The following is a 9,361-nucleotide window of genomic DNA, read 5'->3' as shown; positions in this document are numbered from 1 at the left end:
AATGAAAAAGAAAATAGAACAAAGGACAAATAATCAACAACATTAGAATCTGGTTCTTTGAAAGGATTAATAAAATTGCCAAGCCATTGGCAAATTTAAGATAGGAAAGAAGAAGAGAATGCAAATAACATGAATAAGAAATGAAATAGGTAATGCCATCGCAGAACCGACTGAAACAGAAAGGATAAAAACAGAATGCTATAAAGAACTGTCCACCAACAAGAAAAAAATAGATAAATGAAACACTGTACCAACCCAAACTAATACAATCTGAAGTAGAAAACTCGAACAAATCTATCACAAAAGAAAACTTGAGTAGACAGTACATTTTTTTTTTTTTTTTTAATTTCCTAACCAAAACTGCCCTGATGCAGATGTCTTCACTGGGAAATTCTACTAAACATTTGGAAGAAAGCTGACACCAATTTTGCTAACACTCTTCCAGAGCATAGAGAAGGCTGAAATACTCTTGAATTTATTTTATAAAGCAAGCATAATCCTGTTACCCAAACCAGGCAACAACACCACTGACAACAAAATTTTAGACCAATATCCCTCATGAATACAGTTGTAAAAATTGTCAATAAAATCAGTAGAATCCAATGGCATATATTTTAAAAAGTCATGATCAAGTGGAATTCATACCTGATATGCAAAGATAATTCAATAATAGAAAAATAATCAACAAAGTCCATAAATAAAGGAAAGAACCACATGATTTTATCAAACAATGCAGAACAGGCATTTACAAAATACAAAATCCTTTCTTGATAAAAAACATTCACTAAAATAGGAATAGAAGATAAATTCCTCAAAAGCCATAAAGGTATACACACAAAACCAATGGAATACATTATTATTGATGGAGAAAGTCTGAAAACATACCCATTGCAAATTAGAACTAGAAAAGAATGTCCTTTATAACCATTACAATTTAATATTGCATTGGAAGTCCTAGTCAAAGCAATAAGGCAAGAAAGAGAAATTGGAATCCAAATTGGCAAAGAAAAAGTAAAGCTAATTATATTTACAGATGACATAATCCTATACATTGAAAACCTCAGAGACTCAACAAGAAAATTACTGGAACTCATAAAGGATTCAACAAAGTAACGGGTACAAGATCAAAATACAAAAATCAGCCAGATTCTTCAACAATAACTAAGAGAATCCATAAAAGGAAATCAGGAAAACAATATCATTTTTCAAACCACCAAAAATATGAAGTACTTAGCAATAAATCTAATCAGAGACATAAAAGACCTATACAAAGAAACCTGTAAAACACTACCAAAAAAGAGATCTACTTGCATGAGAGACTATACCATGCTCATGGATGAGAACCACCACTTGCCTGTCTGTCTGCCCTACTGTGATGGCTTATGTGTTGCTGTGTGGCTGGAAGCTATGCCACTGGTATTTTAAATACCAGTAGAGTCCCCCATGATAGACAAGTTTCAGTGGCACTCCCAGACTATGACAGACTAGGAAGAAGGAGAGGCAGACACTTCTGAATGCTTAGCTGCTGAAAACCTTATGAATAGCAGCAGAACATTTTCAGACACAGTGCCAGAAGTTGAGCTCCTCAGGTTGGAAGGCACTCAGTAAGACAGAAAAAGTAGGTGGTGGTGATGATTATATGCCGTGGAGTTGGTTCTGACTCATAGCGATCCTGTACAGGGTTTCCAAAGCTGTAAGTCTTTACAGTAGCAGAAATCCTCATCTTTCTCCCGTGGAACAGCTGGTAGTTTCGAACTGCTGACCTTGTGGTCCACAGCCCGATTTGTAACCACTATGCTACCAGAGCTCCTTAAAGTAGAGTTGACACTAATATCATAAAGGCTTTTGAGACCTTCATTTGCTGATGAGGCACAAATAAAATTGAAAAGAAACAGCTGCAAATATGCATTAACAATAAGAAAGTGAAATGTATTAAGTATGAATTAGGAAAATTTGTAGTAATCAATAATGAAATGGAACACATGAAGACTGATATCCTAGGCATTAGTGAGCAGAAATGGACTGGTATTAGCCATTCTGAAACTCCTTGGAAGGGAGTCTTTATTTGTGCCACTTCCAAAGAAAGGTGACCCAACAAGAATGTGTTGATAATCACCAAATACTATCATTAACATTATTTTGCTGAAGAAAATTTTTTAAAAGTTGCAGTAGTACGTCAACAGGGAGCCGCCAGAAATTCAAGCCAGATTTAAAATAGGATGTGGAACTAGAGACATCATTGCTGACATCAGATGGATCTTGGCTGAACACAGAGAATACCAGAAAGAAGTCTACTTGTGCTTTATTGACCATGCAAAGGCATTTGATTATGTGGGTCATAACCAACTATGGATAGCATTGTGAAGGATGGGTTTTCCAGAACACTTAATGTTATTCATGCAGAACCTGTACTTAGGCAGAGTCATTAGAACAGAACAAAGGGATACTGAGTGTGTGACAAGGTTGTATTCTTCAACCATAGTTATTCAGTCTGTATCCTAAACTGGAATATATGAATCTGAGAAGCTGGATTATTTTAAGAAGAACATAGCATCAGGATTAGAGGAAGACTCACTAATAATGTACTATATATAGGTGATACAGCCTTGCTTGCTGGAAATGAAGAGGACCTGAAATAATTAGCGATGAAGAACAAAGTCTACAGCTTTCAGTATGGGTTGCACATCAATTAAAACAACAACAACAAAAAATCCTCACAACTGCATCAATAAATAACCATGATTAATGGAGAAGATTGAAGGTGTCAAAGACTTCATTTTGCTTTGACCTACTATAAATGCTCATGGAAACAGAAGTCAAGAAATCAAATGCCACATTACATTAGGCAAATATTCTGCACAAGGCCTCTTTAGAGTGTTAAAACACTAAGATTTCATTTTGAGTACTAAGGGGTGTCTGATATTTTCAGTGGCCTTGTATGTATGTGAATTTTGGACAGTGAATAAGGAAGACAGTAGGAGAATAGATGTGTTTAAATTATGGGGCTGGCAAAGAATATGGGATGTACCATAGACTTCCAAAAGAACAAACCAATCTGTCTTGGAAGAAGTACAGTCTGAATGCTCCTTAGAAGCCAGGTTAGTCTCTTGTACTTCGGACAAATTATCAGGAGGGATCAGTCCCTGGAGAAGGACATCATACTTGGTAAAGTGGAGGGTTCGTGAAAAAGAGGAAGACCCTTCTTTGGATTGGCAAAATGGCAGCACATTAGGCTCAAATAGAACAGTCGTGAGGTTGGCACAGGGCTGGGCAGTGTTTTGCTCTGTTGTACCTGAGGTCCAAATGAGTCAGAGCTGACTCGATGGCACTTAACAATAGCAGCATGGCAAGGAAGGCTTACCATTATGAAAATGCTAATACTCCCCAAAGCAGTATTTCAGGCACAATGCATTCCAAATTCCATCTTCATTCTAAAGAGAAAAACAAATCACCAACTTCAACAGGAAAGGAAAGACATTCCAAATACACAAATCACTAATGAAGAAGAAGAGCAAAGTCAGACACCTCACACTTCATGATCTCCAATCCTATTACATAGCCATAGTAGTCAAATCAGCCAGGTATTGATAAAATGACAGATGCATCGACCAGTGGAACAAAATTGAAAACTCAGTTGTAAACCAATCACCTTATGGATAACTGATCTTTGGTAAAGGGCCAAAACATACTAAATGAAAAGAGATAACCTCTTTACTAAATGGTGTTGACAAAACTGGAAATCCATGTGCAGAAAAATGAAAGCATTCCATCTCTCTCACCATTCACAAAAAATGTATCAAGATATATCAAAAACCTGACTATTTAAAGATCTTCAAATAAAAAATAGGAACAAACTTCGGTGCCCTCATACATGACATAAACACACTATCAAGCATTACTAAGAATTGCATGCACACAAAAATAGAAGATGAACTACATGTCCTAAAAATTAAACATTTATGTGCGTTGAAAGAATAGAAAGAGAATTTATTGGGGGAAATAATTAGCCATGGCATCTAAGACAAGTGATTCATCTCTAAGAAAATTTCAACATGTGAACAACAGTCTAATAAAAAATTAGAGCATGAATAGACTCACCAGAGAAGACATTCATGTGATTAACAAGCACATGGAGAAATGTTAGTGATAATTAAGCATTGCTGTTGTTGGTAGGAGCTGTTGACTTGACTTGATTTGACTCATAGCTTCTTGATACACAACAGAATGAAGGACGTTCTGGTCTTGTGCCAATGCCACAGTTGTGTTTGAGACCATTGTTGCAGGCATGTGTGATTCCACATATGTGCATGTGTGATTCCACATATATAGAGAAAGAAAAGGCGAGAGCAAGAAAGGTGATTTCCATACTTTAAAAGTATTCTTTCCATTACATTTATTCCCAAATGGGGAAAGTTAAAAATTAAAATTAAACAGAGCATATTAAAACCAATGTAAATAGAAGAAAATAATACTAAATCAATCAAATAGGACTAAGACAAGTAAAATCATTAGACTAAGAAGAAAGTGAAAATATATAACTGATATGAAAATTAAAGATGGTAACCTTTTGTACATAAAAAGTTTGCGAACAAATGGAATCAAAATATAAAGTGATTTTTCTTTTTTTAAAGGTTTTTACTATGGATTGAGTGAACGTTTACAGGGCAGATCATCAGTTTCACATTCAACAAATCATACACCTTGTTTCATTACAATGATTATAATCTCCTCCATGTACCATCAGTTAACAGTATTTCTCTCTCTTCACTTTAGCCCTTTTCTTTCGTTTCTTTTTTTTTAAACACTCAGGCATATATAATAAGTTATACCACCAAAGGACACATTCTGCAAGTCTTCTCCTGGCCTCCATCTCTTAGTCCCTCTCTTCTCATGAATCAAGAGAGCTCAGCTGCTCCCTTTCTCCATGTCCATCTCAACCTCCATTTCTGGTGTCACTGTTTCTCTGGATAAGGTCTCACATTCCACTTGTGCTCTTCTTCCTTGATGATTGTAAGGTCCTTTGTTTCTGAACTGTAAGATTATCTACTCCCCTGTTTTTGTTACAAAACTTCATTCTACTTTCATAATTGTGACAGTTGCAATTAGTCATGATAACAATTATCCCCATCTCTTTTCACCAGACTCGGCTAGATAAGATGAAAACTATTCTGTGGGGACTCCTTCTTCCCCTACACACTCTTAAACTAAACTCCCCCTTGAAACCTTGTAAGCCAGTCAATTGGTGCCTTTATTGCCCCCTCAATTTAGGTAATGAATGTCTAAATTGCCTGGTCCTGTCTACCCTGTATACAGAGGGGGTTGCATTGATACTTGATGTGAAGACTCCTTCCCTCTCTGTTAGTATTTAGAGTTACTACCTTTATGAATATAGTCAAGTTCATCAAACTGTAGCAATTTACCCTTGTTTCCTTTATCAAAAATTGTTTTCTTTTTTTCTTTTTTTAATCTTCCTCTAGTTGAGTTCTGATTATCAAGCCATCAAGGTTAGGTCAAATGGGTGCTGTCTACAACTTTGGGTGTTCTTGTGCATCTCCCCTCACTTCATATCAGCTGGATGCTTCACTTTCAGCTCTAGCCCTATGTTGCTATGTCCCTGTCCATAGGCTCAGGTGTCCCCAAGGTCTCACCACACATAAAGTGATTTTTCCACCAACAATTTGAAACCCTCTTGTATATTCATATGTACAATAAAGCACACAGGAGGAACAGTTATGGAATCTCCTTAGACATAACCAAACACCTTACTGGATTGGATTTCTGGGCTTGAAGGACTAAGACCATAGTCTCATGGAGCCTCTCAGTTAATTGACAAAATATTCTCATAAAGTTATGTTCTATTCTGGTTTGGTGAGGAGTGTATGTAGCCTGAAAAGCTTGTGAGTAGCCATCTAAGATACAACTACTGGTCCCTACTTATCTGGAACAGGTGAGAAAGAAGGAAACCAAAGAAAAAACTGGTATATAAGACTAATAGTCTACATGAACTACAGTGTCATCTACCCTTAGACCAGAAGAACTAAATGGTGCCTAGTTACCTACTGTCTGTTCTAATCAAAGCCACAAAAGATAGTCTGATAGAATGGTGTGGGGGGAGGAGCAGTGGGGAGAAGAGAGGGAAATGTGGACCAGAGCCTCAAATTCTTAAAACAAGCCAAGAACAGGTCTGATGGACTGTTTGAGATTGGAAGACTCCTCAAAGCTGTTGCCCTGAGAACAGAAACTAATACCTAAGATCACTTTGTAACTAAATTTTTAAATATTGACTCACAAAATAATGAATATCACCCATAAATAGTGTGTTCCTCTTAAAAAAATATCACATATGAGAGACCAAACAGTCAACTTCAAATAAAACATTAGGATGTTAGGGGGAAGGGAAACTAGATTAATGGAAACATAACAACTAGAACAAAAGTAATTAGAATGGTTGGCATTGTGAAGAATGTAACCAATGTCACCAAACAACTTATATGAAAATTAATGAATGGGAACCTAAACTGCTGTACAAACCTTTCCCTAACATGCAATTGAAAATATTTTTAAAGTTATAATATGCATAAATAAATTAATTAAATAAGAATTAATGATGTCATGCCACTGTTGGTCCTACAGTTGGTAAATGGTAGTAAGAGAATACTGTAAACAAGTTTATGCAAATGAATTCAACAACATAAACCAAGTAAACACATTCCTTGAAAGAGATATATCATCAAGACTGACAAAGGCAGAGAGGGAAATTCTAAATAACGTTGTGTCTACGAAAGAAATCGAACTTAAATTTAAAACTTTCCCGTAAGTAAAACTCCAAGTGTGGATAGTTTTAGAGGTGAATTTTATCAAACACTTAAAAAAGAAATAATGCCAAGCCTACACAAATTCTTTCTGAAATAAAAGAATGAGGGAACATTGCCAGCCCAGTACTACTCTGATATCAAAACTAGAAAAAAATATTACAAGAAAACTTTAAAACAACATCCCTCATAATTATAGATACAAAAATATATCCATATAGTATGATATATAGATACATTTTGTATCTATACATTATAACATTTAATATTATACTATACATATTATGTAATATATAACATATTTTATAATATAATATAATGTTATATAATATATATGTATATATTATAACATATAAATATAGATATAAAAATGTATATTTTAACCACATATTATCATATGCATGTGAAAGTTGAACAATGGCTAAGGAAGATCATAGAAGAATTGATGCATTTGAGTTATGATGTTGCAGAAGAATATTAAAAGTACCATGAACTGCCAGGAGAACAAAGAAATCTGTGTTGGAAGAAGTACTTCTAAGAAGCCAAGATGACCAGACTTCATCTTTCATACTTCGGACATTTTATCAGGAAGTGTCAGTTCCTGTTAACGATGGACATCATGCTTGGTAAAGTGGAGGGTCAGTGAAGAAGAGGGAGATCCCCAATGAGATGGGTGGCGCAGTAGCAACAACAACAACGAGTGCAGCAGCAATGTGAGGAGGACGCAGGACCATGCAGTGTGTTGCGTCAGAGCTGATATGACGGCACCTAACAACAACAACCAAATGCAGTATCATATTGATCCCAGTGATACATAGATAATCTAATAGCTAATACACCATGATCAAGTAGGGTGTATCCCAGGAATGTGGGGTTGGTTTAGCATTTGGAAATCTATCAATGTTATTCACCACCTTATATGGAAGACCATAAAATCATCTCAGCAGATACAGAAAAACACATGTGAAAAGACATAGTCTCTCCTGAATGTAAAACAAGTCTTTCCATTCTTTCTGCAATTTGGATGTATTCAGTTTTGTGGAACTTACCTTAAGTTCCCTTGTAGCTCTTTGTCTGATCTCATGGACTTTTTCTATACTGCTCTGATGATGATTGTGTCTGTTAAGTGTCATAGAGTTGGTTTCAGCTCATAGCAATCCTGTATAGTGTTTCTGAAGAGTAGCTAGTGAGTTTGAACCACCAACCTTGCAGTTCAAACTGACCTTATGATTGAGTACGTAACCTACAGTGACACATCAGAACTCCTTGCTCTGGTTGGCATCCATGAACAAACTCAAGGTGACTCCTATGTATATTTGTGGAGCTCTTTCTTTCCTTTCCTGTTACCCTGCTTCTCCAAATTACAGCCTGTCCAACCTTCGTCTTCTGACTTTTTAACTAAGCAGGGCCATCGCCTCTGCTTGGATCATTTCAGTAAGTCATAGACTACCAACTATTTTCAGGCAGAAATCTGGGGAGACTATAACCCTTGACTTAACGCAAGAATCCAGAGTCCTAGTGTTGATTGTCCGATTACTGAAAACAGTTGTGTATAGATAGAAATGTGTTCTCCAAAATGAACTTCTAACTCTTATGACTCTATCTGGAAGTAGAGAGCTGTGGATTGTATTTTTTTTTGTTGTTGTTAAGTGTCGTCAATTCCATTCTGATTCACAGAGACCCAGTTTCCAAGGAGCAGCTGGTGACTTTGAATCATCAAATTTGTGCTTCAAAATCAACCTTGATGTTCAGTGCTTATCTTATAGTCCTGCATTGCACTATACCCCCCTACCTGTAGATGTAATCCTGTTTGGAAATAGAGGTTTTATTTTTTATGTTGATGAGTTCATGGTAGAGTAGTGTATGTACTAAATCTAATCATTTGTGAGTTATAAAAAGAGCAGAATCAATAAAGAAGCACATACAGGTGGAAGACTGATTCCATGTGAGTACCATCTATAAATAGAAGAATGCCAAGTAGCCACCAGAGACGAGGAGAGAAACCCACAGAAAAAATCAACGTGACTGAGACACTGATTTGGATTTTTGGCCTCCAGAACTGTGAGAAAATAAACTTCTGTTATTTAAATCCACCCACTTGTGTTTTGTTGTTGTGGTTGTTAAAATAGCCCTAAGAAATTAAACTTCATACATTTCCCCAAGATTTCTAGTTGTCTTTAGGGGAAGGTGATTCCAGTACCAATTACTCCTAAATTCTTTGCAGGGATTTTTTTAAAATCTTTTATTTGTTGCTGTTGAGAATATATATATATATTAGCAAAATCTATGTACAATTCAGTGACATTGTTGACATTCTTTGAGTTCAACCATTTTCACCTACCTTTATTGAGCTATTCCTACTGCATTAACAGAAACTCAGTGTCCCCTAAAATCCTGATCTAATCTTTGGAGATGCTTTTGTCCATTGGACCCCATGTGGATAGATCTTAAAAAAGCATAATACTCACGACAGATAATTTTTAGTGGTTAAACTAAACTGTTGTCTGATTTTATGAAGATTCCAAGATCTATTTTTGGTTTAAGGTTTA

This window comes from Chrysochloris asiatica, unplaced genomic scaffold, assembly GCF_000296735.1.
Source record: "Chrysochloris asiatica unplaced genomic scaffold, ChrAsi1.0 scaffold00144, whole genome shotgun sequence".
Taxonomy (NCBI): domain Eukaryota; kingdom Metazoa; phylum Chordata; class Mammalia; order Afrosoricida; family Chrysochloridae; genus Chrysochloris; species Chrysochloris asiatica.
Note: the sequence above shows the minus strand (reverse complement) of the source record.